We start from the raw sequence: 12,262 nt of genomic DNA on the forward strand, positions 1-12,262 counted from the left end.
TAATTTAATATAATTCAACACAATTTATAACATATTCGTTATGAAAAATAATATTTTAAAAGGAGAAAACATAAAAACATATTCCAACATAATAACATAACATAATTTTTTGGGACAATATTGAGCGACGTAGTGACGGACTTGAGAGGCAGAGAAAATGAGTTAGAGAGAGAGGATCGAGGTTGAGAATGAGCTTGGAAGAAAATGGAAAAATTCAAATTGGAGGTAGAAATTAATATTAATAAATTCAAGAAATAGATCTATGTATATAGAAATTAGGATAAATTAATAATTTTATATTTTTGTATGTTTAATAGGTTTCATGGGGCGGGTACTTATGTTCGTGTCTCCATTAGGAGTAGCAAACGAAAAAACCTGCCTTGTCTCGCCAAAAGTCCGCTATATAGTGGGTGGTCCGCCCCGCCCCGCCTAAACATATAAAATCGAAGCAATAAGGTTCGATTTATATGATCCATGCTAAATCGAAGTAATAAGGTTCGATTTATACTCACTTAATAGCAATCCAGTTCATTTTAAATAAATCTCCTTCGTTCAATTTAGTAGCATAAATAGCATCCAAGTAATTCGATTTACTATGAAAACACATCATTCGAACTCCATAAATTTGATTTACATAGATATGTAAATTGAGACATGTACATAGCCTTTTTTTAATTTGGAGGATATACGTAAAATTGGTATACAAATAGTTTATAAAAGTGATTTACCCCACATATTATATCTTGTGAAATCATAATATTTTGAGAAGTGATGTATAAACAACTTAAATATTGATAAGTCAAAAAAATTTTAGAAAAAAATAAAAATATAAAAAAATTACATGTTGATCCATAAGATTTTTTTTTTAAATTTATCCATAGTCTATGATTAATAACTTTAAAAGTATATATATGTTATTTATTTTATATATTTTTCATTTTATAAAGACTTGTAATTTTGTTATCGGCAATGTTAGTGGTTATAGAGAAATTTTTACCTTTAAATAAATTATAAAAAAATTAAAAACAAAATTAGTTGCCATTTTTTCTGACAATTCATTTAGTTTTTAGTTTAAATTAAAATTAAATTATATATTCAATTTATATTTATTTTTTATCCTAATAATTGTATATAATAGGTAATATATTTAATCATGTTTTGAAAGAAACTATTGACTTTTATATAATTGAAAGTTAACTATGAAATTGAAACTAAAATGAAGTGAAATACAATAAACATATGTGGAGTGAAAGTAAAATAAATAATTAAAAATAAGGTAATAAAATAATTAAAAAATAAAAAAGACATAAAAATAATGTATGTAGTTGATAAAAATATACTGTAAAAAAATTAGTATAATAAATAAATATAAAAGATGAAAGACAAAAATTAAAATATATTTTTGTTAAAAAATGCAAGAAAAATATTGTGAAAAAGAACCTATTAATCAAGTTTTATGAAAATATTATAAAAAATTTAAAATGTTAGTAAATAAAATAGTAACTCCTTTAAGAATTATTAATCAAAATACATAAAAGCACATTCTGATTTCTAGATATAGAAAATAATAAAAAAATAATTCAAATTAAATTCATTTATTTTAATTTTTAATTATTATTTATTAAATAATTTAATATTTATTTATTTTTGGTCAAATCAAATAATATAATTGATTAGTTATAATTAATGTTATTCACTCTAATGGTATAATTGAAACATATTGAAACTCTGAAGGTAAAATTAAAACTAAATATTAAGGATAAAATTAAAATAAAATTGCATTACAATCTTGTGAATTTTTTTTAATAAAAATCTCATTTATTTTCTTAATGAATGTTAATTTTGTTGTCAAATTTTATATTACTTTTAAAATTTTAGCGTAATTGAGTCTAATTTTTACATTTAATTTTGAAATAAATTTACTCAAAAAATTAATATGTAAATCACATTATTATTATTATAAAATTACTTTTTTAATATAATTAGTGCTGCTTATTTGAACTATTAAATTTAGCTTCTAATAATATTAAAGTCAACCTATTTTATTATCTTGTGCCTTCAAAGAATTTACACGACTGACATAAAAATATAACAATTGAAAAAAATTATTACAATGGATATATTCATTTTAACAAATATTCTTCTATCTAATACTATAAAAAATACATTGGCCATTTTGAATTATTACAAGTTAACTTCCATCCACAGTAGTAGAATGCCTAAATTGAGATATATTCATCAAACAAACAATCAATAAAACACACTCATCTGTACTTTCTCATTTTGGATACATTTATACATAAAAAAAATTATACATAAAAAAGAAAAAGAAAAAGAAAAAAAGAAGAGTTGAAATAGTAAGAGCGATAAAAATTACGATTCTTATCATTTTGTGTGGCCATTTATATATAGTAGACCAGACAACTATGATTATCTAACAAAATTAATTTATATTTATTGCACTCAACTTGAATAAATAAGAAATTATCTTATATTAATTTAGTTCTTAATTCATATGATTTGAATTGAGCTCGATATATATGATATAATTTGATTTGATTTAATTATTAATTGAAAATATTTCAATTGCCTATTTTATTCATAGATTTATTATTTTAATGACTAATAAATTAATCAAATTAATTAATTAGTACACACAATAAATTTAGTTTAATAAATTAAAAGAAATAAATTAAAAAATATTAACAGAATATTAAAAAAATTAAAAAATACTACTAAATTAAATTGATATAAATTATAATAAATTAAATAATATTTAAATATCTAATCTAATCAATTAATTTATATAGTTAGTTTATCGTAATAACTTGTATTTAACGAGTTAAAAGAAATAAATTATAAAATACCTTTAAAAATATGTCATGTCAGCTCCATCATTAAGTGGAGAAATTTAATTTTTATATAATAGAATAAATAGATAAACAATCCGAGATAAATAATCAACCAAGTATGCGGATTGCATTACTCTTAAAGAAGTTAGTTAACTAACATGATCAACGGTTCTGAAGCTTCACAAGACCATTATAAATAGGGATCGTCTATGGTGTATATCCTATAAAACATCCACACCTATAGATCCTAAGTGGTTTGCTCCATTTTGAAACATGTGGTAAGGAACAGGTTATGACAATCTTCCTGTGTGAGCTCAGAATATCTCATAGGATACATTTTAAATGCTCCAGGAAGTATCGGTACACCGGTTGTTTTAACCGTTGATTTCAATTAATATATATTATATATATTTTTTATAATTTAGATCAACGGTTAAAATAATTGGTGTACCAGTACTCCCGATACACTTGAAATACTTCCTATCTCATATAGCCATCTTTAGAAACTTAATTACGTGTAATTAATAGAGTGCATTCTTGTATGATAATTTAGATTTATAAAAATAATTTATTTGTTTGGTTGTCTAATTTATCATGGTATAATATGATATAGAGTTTAAATATTAATTTGTATATATCTTTTTAAAATAGTCATAATTTTTAATTTAAAATTAACTATTAGGATAATAATATTGTCACAACTATTTTTTATAATATCACTTCATATATACTTTTTTATATTATATATTTATATGAATTTATAAAAATAAGTGACTTTATTAAAATAAAAATGGCGATATCTATTTTTTACTTATTGTATTCTAATTATTGTTTAAAGAATATCACTCTATTTTTCTTAAGGTGCGCTAGCATTAGTCATTGCTATTAGTATTTAGAAGTTGCAATGTTGTTATTTCTTATTGATCTTGTAAAAATAAAATATCTAATTTTAAATTAGTTATGTTACAAAAATAAAAAGATGATAAATAAAAATAAAAATGTAAATATTTAAAAATAAAAAATTACACATGTAAAATAAGTAAATAATCATCATTATCAATTTGTTATTTTTTAATAAAAAGAGAAATAGAATAGACCTATGTTAAATAATTTTGCTTTTCTTTTGGTCATGGGACCTATTATTAAAAGATACAATTTTTTTAGAAATAAATTCTAATTATTTTTTTATAGAAAAATTTATTAATAGTGACAATACCTAAATAAAAGACTGGTTTACAAATAGCTTACATCATGGCTAATTAAAATGCTCACAGAAGATATTTGGTAAAGTCCTCAACAGCAAAAATTACAAAGAACATTCTATTAATCATATATAATTAAATTTCTAAAAATGATTATATGAGATAAATAAGTCAAATGTCTCTGCTGGTGCCAGCCTCCTGAACCCACAAACAAAGGTCGCCACAATCCACACCATATAATTTCCCAAATAAATATCGTTCCTAACACATTTGGAAAGCAACTTTTTAGAAGTTCAACCAATACATTAGTTTCTTTCTTGGAAAAAGAAAGGACAAAGTTTGAACAATAATAAACATGGATATGGAGTTGAGCACCACAACGCTTGTTTTATTCATATTGCTGGCTGCGTGTGCCATAACTCAATCCCTTGTCGTTCCTATTGCAAAATATAGTGGGGTACCTAATTCAGATATAACTCAGGTAATGATAACTAGCTAGCTTGGTACATAATATCATTGATAAATTTTGTTTGAACAACGATGTTAGTTGTAGTGCCGTGTGTATATAGGCTCTTACAAATGCATGGAGAGAAGCATGTGCATCACCAACAGCAAGCAAGATTGTGATACCTCGTGGGAATGAGGACAGTGGATTTGAAAGGGCCTTGTAAGGCTCCTATTGAGCTTTATGTTGATGGAACAATTATAGTACCAATGAACCCTCGTGATGTTGGCGATGAATGACAATGGGTTAAGGTTCAATATGTTGATTACTTTACCCTATCTGGCAATGGTGTTTTTGACGGTCAAGGTGCAATAGCTTGGCAACAAAATGATTGTGGAACCAACGTCAATTGTGCTAGGACTCCAATGGTGAATAAAATTTTTCTTTTCCATCCCAGTTATTTTGGTTTTCAATTTCTTAACATTTTACAACCATGCTACGCGTACAAAAAAAATCAGCTACTAAATCAAACATTCGTATATAGTAGCTAATTAGCATTTTTTAAATCAATATTGTCTAGATAGTATATAAACTATTTTTGTGTTACTTATTTTCAAACCAAATTTATATATTTATGTCTAAAAGATGAATGAATTGTGTTTGATGATAGAATTTTGGTTTCAACTTCATGAAACATGCAGTTGTTAGGATAATAACATCAAAGGATAGCAAGAACTTTAATGTGAATGAATTGGGGTGCCAAAACTTCACCTTTGATGGGTTCAAGGTCATTGCACCAGGGAACAGCCTAAACACAGATGGCATCCACTTGGGAAGATCAAATGGAGTGAGGATTCTGAACACAGACATAGCAGTTGGAGACGATTGCATCTCGATCGACGACGGAAGCGTGAACACACACATCTACAATGTGAAGTGTGGACCTGGCCATGGCATCAGTGTTGGAAGCCTTGGCAAGTACACCACTGAGGCTCCTGTGGAAGGTCTTATTCTCAAGAAGGTCACTTTAACAAACACTGACAATGGTTTGAGGATCAAGTCTTGGCCTAGTGCTCCTGGAACTTCTCCTATCTCTAATCTTTATTATGAAGACGTTACCATGATTAATATCAGGAACCCTATAATCATTGACCAGGAGATTGCCCTTGGAACCAATGTAATAAACGGGTATATATTATTCATCACTATACATATATACATACATTATTAATTGTTACTAATTGTTTCTGTTTCTGTGCACTTGTTTAGAATCCATCAAAAATAAGGATAAGAAATGTTTCATTCAAGAACATTAGGGGCACCTCATTAACCAAGGAAGGGGTGAACCTCATATGCAGCAGTGTTCTGTCATGTGAGCAGGTCATGTTATGTGATATTGATCTCAAATTCAACGGAGCTTTGGCAGTCGCCGTATGTCGTAATGTCAGGCCAACCATTGCAGGAAGAGCTCTTCCATTCGTAGCTGCTAATTAGAGTCTTTGCTTAATACATGTATATATACAAGTTGTAGTGCTCTTTATGAGTTACGGTACATGCTCCTTCGTACAAGTTGGTTCAAAGATCAATAGTATTTGATTAATTGGAGATGTTTCAAACAACAGCAGAAGAGGCCCGTGCATTGGCAGAAGATACCAACATGGCTGGTGAAAGAGCCAAATTATGTGGACATATAAAAGTCTAAAAATTCCAAAAGAAAGAGAAAATGTCCAAAAGCATCAGCCAACACATAGCTGAAAGAGATGTTAATTTTTTTATTCATTTTTAATACACTTATGTAATTTTGTGTGTGTTATATTTTTTTTCATAATATGATTTATAATTTTAGTTTGACAAACGATAATTCAAACACACACCTAGTATTTCAAAATCAATTTGAAGAAAATTAAAACAAACAACTCGTTTGCTTTACCATTGTAATAAACAGTTGAGTACAACGTTGGCAGTTTGGCTCACAAGTTCGATTACAGAAGACGCTGCAACTCGTTATTCACAACTCACAAGCGCATGACCGCAATTATATTACAAAGGCGAAAAATTGAAACACTCAATGATCAAAACTGTAGAACAAATGTTCATTCAAAACTTATAAGGATGTTACATGAATTATGAGAGAGAACATGCTATCAAACTCTATATATCTACCATCCTTAATATATTACTTTCAACCTGTTTCGTAATAACTATATCTAACTTAAATACTTCTAGCCTACCAGTAACATATGAAGGGGAGACCAGGAAGGCTATTATGACTCAATTATATCACGACCGAGTTCTATTCTTGTTGTAACTTTCATAACGCCGAGAGACAGCAGACTCAGATAAAGTGTCCCAAACCTACAAAGTATGAGTGACAACAGTAAATTTCACAGAAAAATCTATCAAGAACACAAATTTGAATTTCTGTGGCCCTTTTCACTCACTTGCAATTTTCCCTCTGAGCCTCCTATAGCCAACACAAAGGGATTTTCCTCTGAGAACGAAAAAGAAAATATAGCTCCCTGAAAAGTCACATCCAAAAACAGAAGTCAACCATGCTACTTGTATCATGATTCAAACTAGAGAATACCTTTTTCCCGTTAAAATCTCAACAAATAAAAGAAGCAAACTTACACCATTGGAAGCTTTAGATGCCACAACAGATGGTTGATTATTCGATAAATCTCAAAGCTTTACCTACAACAAATAACAGTACTCGAATGAGATGATTTCAAATTCTGCAAGATATAGTATATAGGAATAAGAACACAACAAAATGACTTCACAATTACCATTTTGTCTATCGATCCAGTAGCAAGTAGCTGCAAGAAGGCAACAAAGTACCGTTAAACTAGAGTACACAATAACTTGGTATTTCTCACCAAAATATTGAAAATACATACATTAGGTGCTGAAACGTTATAGGATACTGAGGTAACAACTTTGTCATGTGCATGAAGAGTAAATGTAGAACTTAGATCAGATGTGGATTCAGACTTTGCGGTCCGAACATCAAAACACTTGATAGTACCATCCTCGAGACTCACCTAGAAGCACAATTTAATTATTATTAGTGAAGCTAAAACTATGCATCCATAAAAATACAATTACCAATTCAATCACTGAAACGAGAAATCAAAATTAACCATAACACATCACAAAATAGTGGTAAGTGTGTGGATCCCAGGCCAAGCTCTCGACATCAGCTGTGATTGACCACTTATAACCAGGATGGGATGGCATCCTTCCATCCCTCTGCAAAGTGTAAAGGCATTGAAAGCATTAGAATGTTAGATAACTAAGAAAAAAGACAGACAGAAATTCCAATGTGAACATTTTTAAAGAGAAAGTCTGTTTTGGCACATGAATATTATACAACCAAAATCTACAGTGTAATAAGTATCCATTCCAGATAAAAAAAGAAATGCAAAAATATAGAGTATATAAGAAACATTCTGTCACTACTAGGACCACAGTATGATCAAATGAACCACTAAGAAGAATTTCTCGTTCACGATGATGCCAAGCAACTGCTCGAACCTGTCAAGATAGATGAACAAAGCCATCAGACAACATATTGACTCAAGCAACCTAAATTAATGTTAGTAAGACAAAATATACAATATTAAATGACTTAATTAAGGAAAAAAGTAAAAAATCTTTCCTACCAACATATAAGTAATATTTCTGAATTTGTACACTATTTAGAAGTAAGGGAAAAAAGAAAAGAAAAGATGATGGACATGAAGAGGGAAAGTCCTCTTTATCAATAAAAGAAGCTCATATTTGTAATAATTAATTGTGTCTGACTGATGCTCCATTGTACTCTCACACTTCTCAGTAGCCACATCCCAAATCTTGACTCGCTTGTCAGCACTGGCACTAGCAAGTACATTCCTGAATATTTTAAGAATGACTGCCATCAGAGGTTTAAAAGAATAGAGTTTTAAAATAAGTAATAAATGAAACCTTTATGTCCCAAAAGGTGCCCAACAGATGAAATAATACCAAAATCCAGTTTTAAATTTAACAAACCTGAGCGCTTTGTTCCAGGCAAGACCAAGTACAGAGTCAGTGTGACTGCCATCTTTGTATTTGATTGATTTCTACAAAACCAATTAACAGAATCAGTAACTGGGTCTATACTCAGAATTGCACTTCAACATAAAAAGATTTACAAACCTTCTTCCCCTTCTTTTTCTCTGAAATGCCACCTAAAACAATGCATGGCTGCACTACATCAATCTGGGAATAAAGAAAGCTTAGAAGGTATTCAATGAAAGTGGCTTTATATTCTGAATGATGTTTCCAACTTTTTAGTGAAATTTATTAACCATATTCACTTACAACATCAAGGTCCCAAATTTCTATTGACGATTCCATTGAACCAACAGCTAAGAAGTTTCCTGCAATGATAATGAAATAATAATGCGATAGAAAGTAGAGGAAGCATAAGGGGATCAAGTCAAATTTTGAACATGCAAATGAAGACTAGAATTTATAACTTATTTACTAAAACAAACAAGAGCACAAAAAATCAACATATTTAATAAAAAAAGGGTAAACATACGAGATGCATTGACAAAGGCAATATTCTCCACCTTTCTCTCTTCCTTGAAGGCAGTCAAGCCAAGCTGTGGATAGCAGAAATGTAGGAATTATGATATCATGATGGACATACATGTTCATCTCACTAGTACCGACGTCCTCAAGTATATGAACCTTGTAGTAGAAAAAGATGCAACTCATATAAGTCTACCATTGCATCACATAACATCCATAAAAAAATACATCAGCCAATAAGTGAGGATTTGTTTACCTCGAGAAGACTAAAATCGTCCTCAGTACGAGCACAAACAACGACAGAATCAGTTGGATTAATGATCATGTCTTCGAGTTCCTCAGAGTCATCATCATCCTTAACGATGTAAAACAATATAATGTTGTAGAGTCAAAAATGAAGGTCAACAGCAGAATGCAGACAAAGTATTGGAACTTACGTTCTTATATTTGATATTAGGATCCAGGTCGATACTTGGATAATAAAGATCACCAATCTCGAAACTAAATACATCAACTCCTAAGGTCAATAAAAAGATGCAACTTAACATAGACAACACAAGGAGACAGAGCTAGCTAGCTAACCATAGCCATGGCTGATATCATGCTAAGTGATTCGATAGCTAACTCTAACTAAATAGACAGATAACTCCCTGAGATGTTATTGTATACCTTCATCTTCATCATCATAATGTTCCATGTCAAGCTCCTTCAAACCGAGGTCAATATCGTCCAATTTATCAGCCTTCCCGAGAGCATCAGCAACATTGAGTGCTCGTGCAACTTCATCGACGGCGCCACCGGTATAATCCATGCGTTCATCACTTGCTTCTTCCTCATTTTCACTGTCTGCTCCACTGCATAACATACATGTACTGTAAAGTATTTGATAAAATTTTATAATTGGCTAAGTGTGTTTTGAAGAAGAAGAGAAAGACCTGGCGGTGGCAGCGGCGGCGGTGATTATATCTTGAATTTCTTCCTTGGAAGGAGTTTCAACTCGGTGGGTTCCGCCTTTGAAGCACCTATCGGTATCCATGAAATACCTGAAATCATTCTGAGACTCGAAATCAAACGAAAGAATAAAGTGGTGTGTGTGTATGTGTGTAGAATGGTGGTGGCAGCAGCTAGCTTGCAATAGCAGAGAGTAACAAGGAGGAGGAGGAGAACCCTTAGGCATTGTTTGGATATAGGAAAGAAAAGAGAAGTAAAGAAAATGAAAGGAAAGAAAATAGAAGGAAAAGTAGAGTTATTTGTGTGTTGTTTGGATGAAGAGAAAATGAATGGAAAGAAAATAAAAAGAATTTTTTTTTGTTTGGATGAGAAGAAAAATTGGAAGAAAGAAAATCATAATGGTATAAAGTTGAGGTAATGACCAAATCAGTACCGAAAGATTGAAACGCTGACATTTTGGTACCTCATTCTCGTATTTGACAAAAAGACACCCGAAAAATTTTAAAAACTGATAAGCGTGTCCAAGTTATTGCCGGACCTAAGTTCTGGTGAGGACAATGCTGTCCTGGACACCGGATTTTGCTGACAAAACATGTTTTATTTGGGTTGTAATTTTTAATTAAGTAATTTGTTAGCCTAGGTGAAAATTAAATTAATTGAAATTGATTTGGCCCCAAAATCAGAGCTCTTTGCCCTAATCCCCAATACTGCTATCTTCGTTCACTCGTAGGAGGGGAGCCAAAATTTGGAAGATGCATACAGCAAGGGCTCGTGGAAAAGCTGCAACGGTGAGAAGGCAGTCATCGATGCAAGCCTTCGACGTGGATGGTGCTTCCGGTGTTGTGAGAAAAACTTACGATGGCTGCTGCTTTTGTCCCCTTCCAGTGGTTCCGTTGAAGTCGAAGACAAGTAGCAACCCTGATAGATGGTTTCTACGCTGCCCTATATGGAAGGTAAGCTTGGAATTTTGATGTATATGTGACGAATTAATGCAATATCCCTTCTTGGTTTGTCGTCTGTGCTTATTCAGTTGTAGTTTTTGATTGTTGTCTGATGTTTGAAATTTTCCTGTTATGCTAGAACACACAAATGCGTTGCGGGTATTTTCAATGGTTGGATGAAATACAAGAGGAATGTGTGAAAGGAGAAGTTTCTTCAGAGAATAGTAATATGCTGGGCAAATCAGAACCAAAATAGAAAAGCAGAATCAATGTCAAATGTGGGGATGGCCAGGAAATTGATAGGATGATGATGGTACTATCTGTGGTGAATGACATGAAGGAGCATCTGAAGAGGGTTGAGTTGTGCTTAATTTTTATGTGTATATTGGTTGGGATAAATGTGGCTTTGATTATGTTTAGTTTGGCTAAGTAGGTAGACAGTGCATAGTATAATTGTATAACAATGACACTTTGAAATTTTGTAATCTTCTCTTCATTGTAATTGAGATGATTTAATATATGCTGTGAACAGATTTGTGAAGAAATTTTTGTCGTCCTGATGTAAGCAAGCTATACAGATTAATAGTAAGCCATGTAATAGATTTGTGAACAGAACCTCAATAAAACACCAGGAGCTATAAAATGAAGTTATAACCATTAACTATTCAGACTAACAAAGTTCAGACCCCAAAATAAGACTAGCAAAATGACACTTATGTTCATAGTAGCTGCAACAGACCCAAAATGACACAAACAAAACACAAAAAGACTTAGTTTGCACTTACATGCCATAATGGCACTTGGGTTTATGTTAACTAAATCATGTCCAAACAGGAGCTAATAACAAGCTAAAAAACCCAAGATCAAAATCAGTTCAGTTGTTGTCATTTGTTGATGGCTTTGATGGTGGTGGTCTGGATGGCTTTTTCTTCTTCAAGGATAGGGTGGGCATGAAGCCAGTGAACCTCCTCTGTGTGGCTGGGCCTGCTGCTGTCATGGTCTCCCTAGTCACAGTTGGTGGCCTAAATGGTGCTGCACGTTGGTCCTGAAGATTGGGCCTAACTAATGGACCCTGTGGCATTGACCCAGTCCCACTATATGGGTCTGCAGCATTGGATAGAGGTGCAGGAATTTGGGAGCTAGACCCAAGATCAAGCCTGACAGCCCTAGGTTGAGCAGGGGGTGATGGTGCAGCTGCTGCATTTTGCCTTGGAGTGGTGCTGCCCCTTCCTCTTGGTGGAACTGGGTTGCCCCTTACAAAAGATGGTATGCCCCTCCTCTTTGGTGTTGGTGCCGATTGCGAAGTAGTTG

At 31.7% G+C, this 12,262-nt stretch overlaps 1 long non-coding RNA gene and 1 pseudogene across 1 annotated transcript; one reads left to right on the top strand and one right to left on the bottom strand.

Moving 5' to 3' along the window:
* Positions 1-4,351: 4,351 nt before the first annotated feature.
* LOC112791153 (polygalacturonase-like) lies at positions 4,352-6,354 on the top strand (annotated as a pseudogene).
* A 224-nt stretch (positions 6,355-6,578) lies between these two features.
* Positions 6,579-7,018, bottom strand: LOC112791152 (uncharacterized). The gene is made up of 2 exons (XR_011880267.1): positions 6,941-7,018; positions 6,579-6,854 (listed from the first exon to the last, which is right to left on the bottom strand). It is a non-coding gene; the product is annotated as an uncharacterized lncRNA (long non-coding RNA).
* Between the last annotated feature and the right edge of the window lie 5,244 nt (positions 7,019-12,262).

Source organism: Arachis hypogaea, chromosome 3, assembly GCF_003086295.3.
Source record: "Arachis hypogaea cultivar Tifrunner chromosome 3, arahy.Tifrunner.gnm2.J5K5, whole genome shotgun sequence".
Taxonomy (NCBI): domain Eukaryota; kingdom Viridiplantae; phylum Streptophyta; class Magnoliopsida; order Fabales; family Fabaceae; genus Arachis; species Arachis hypogaea.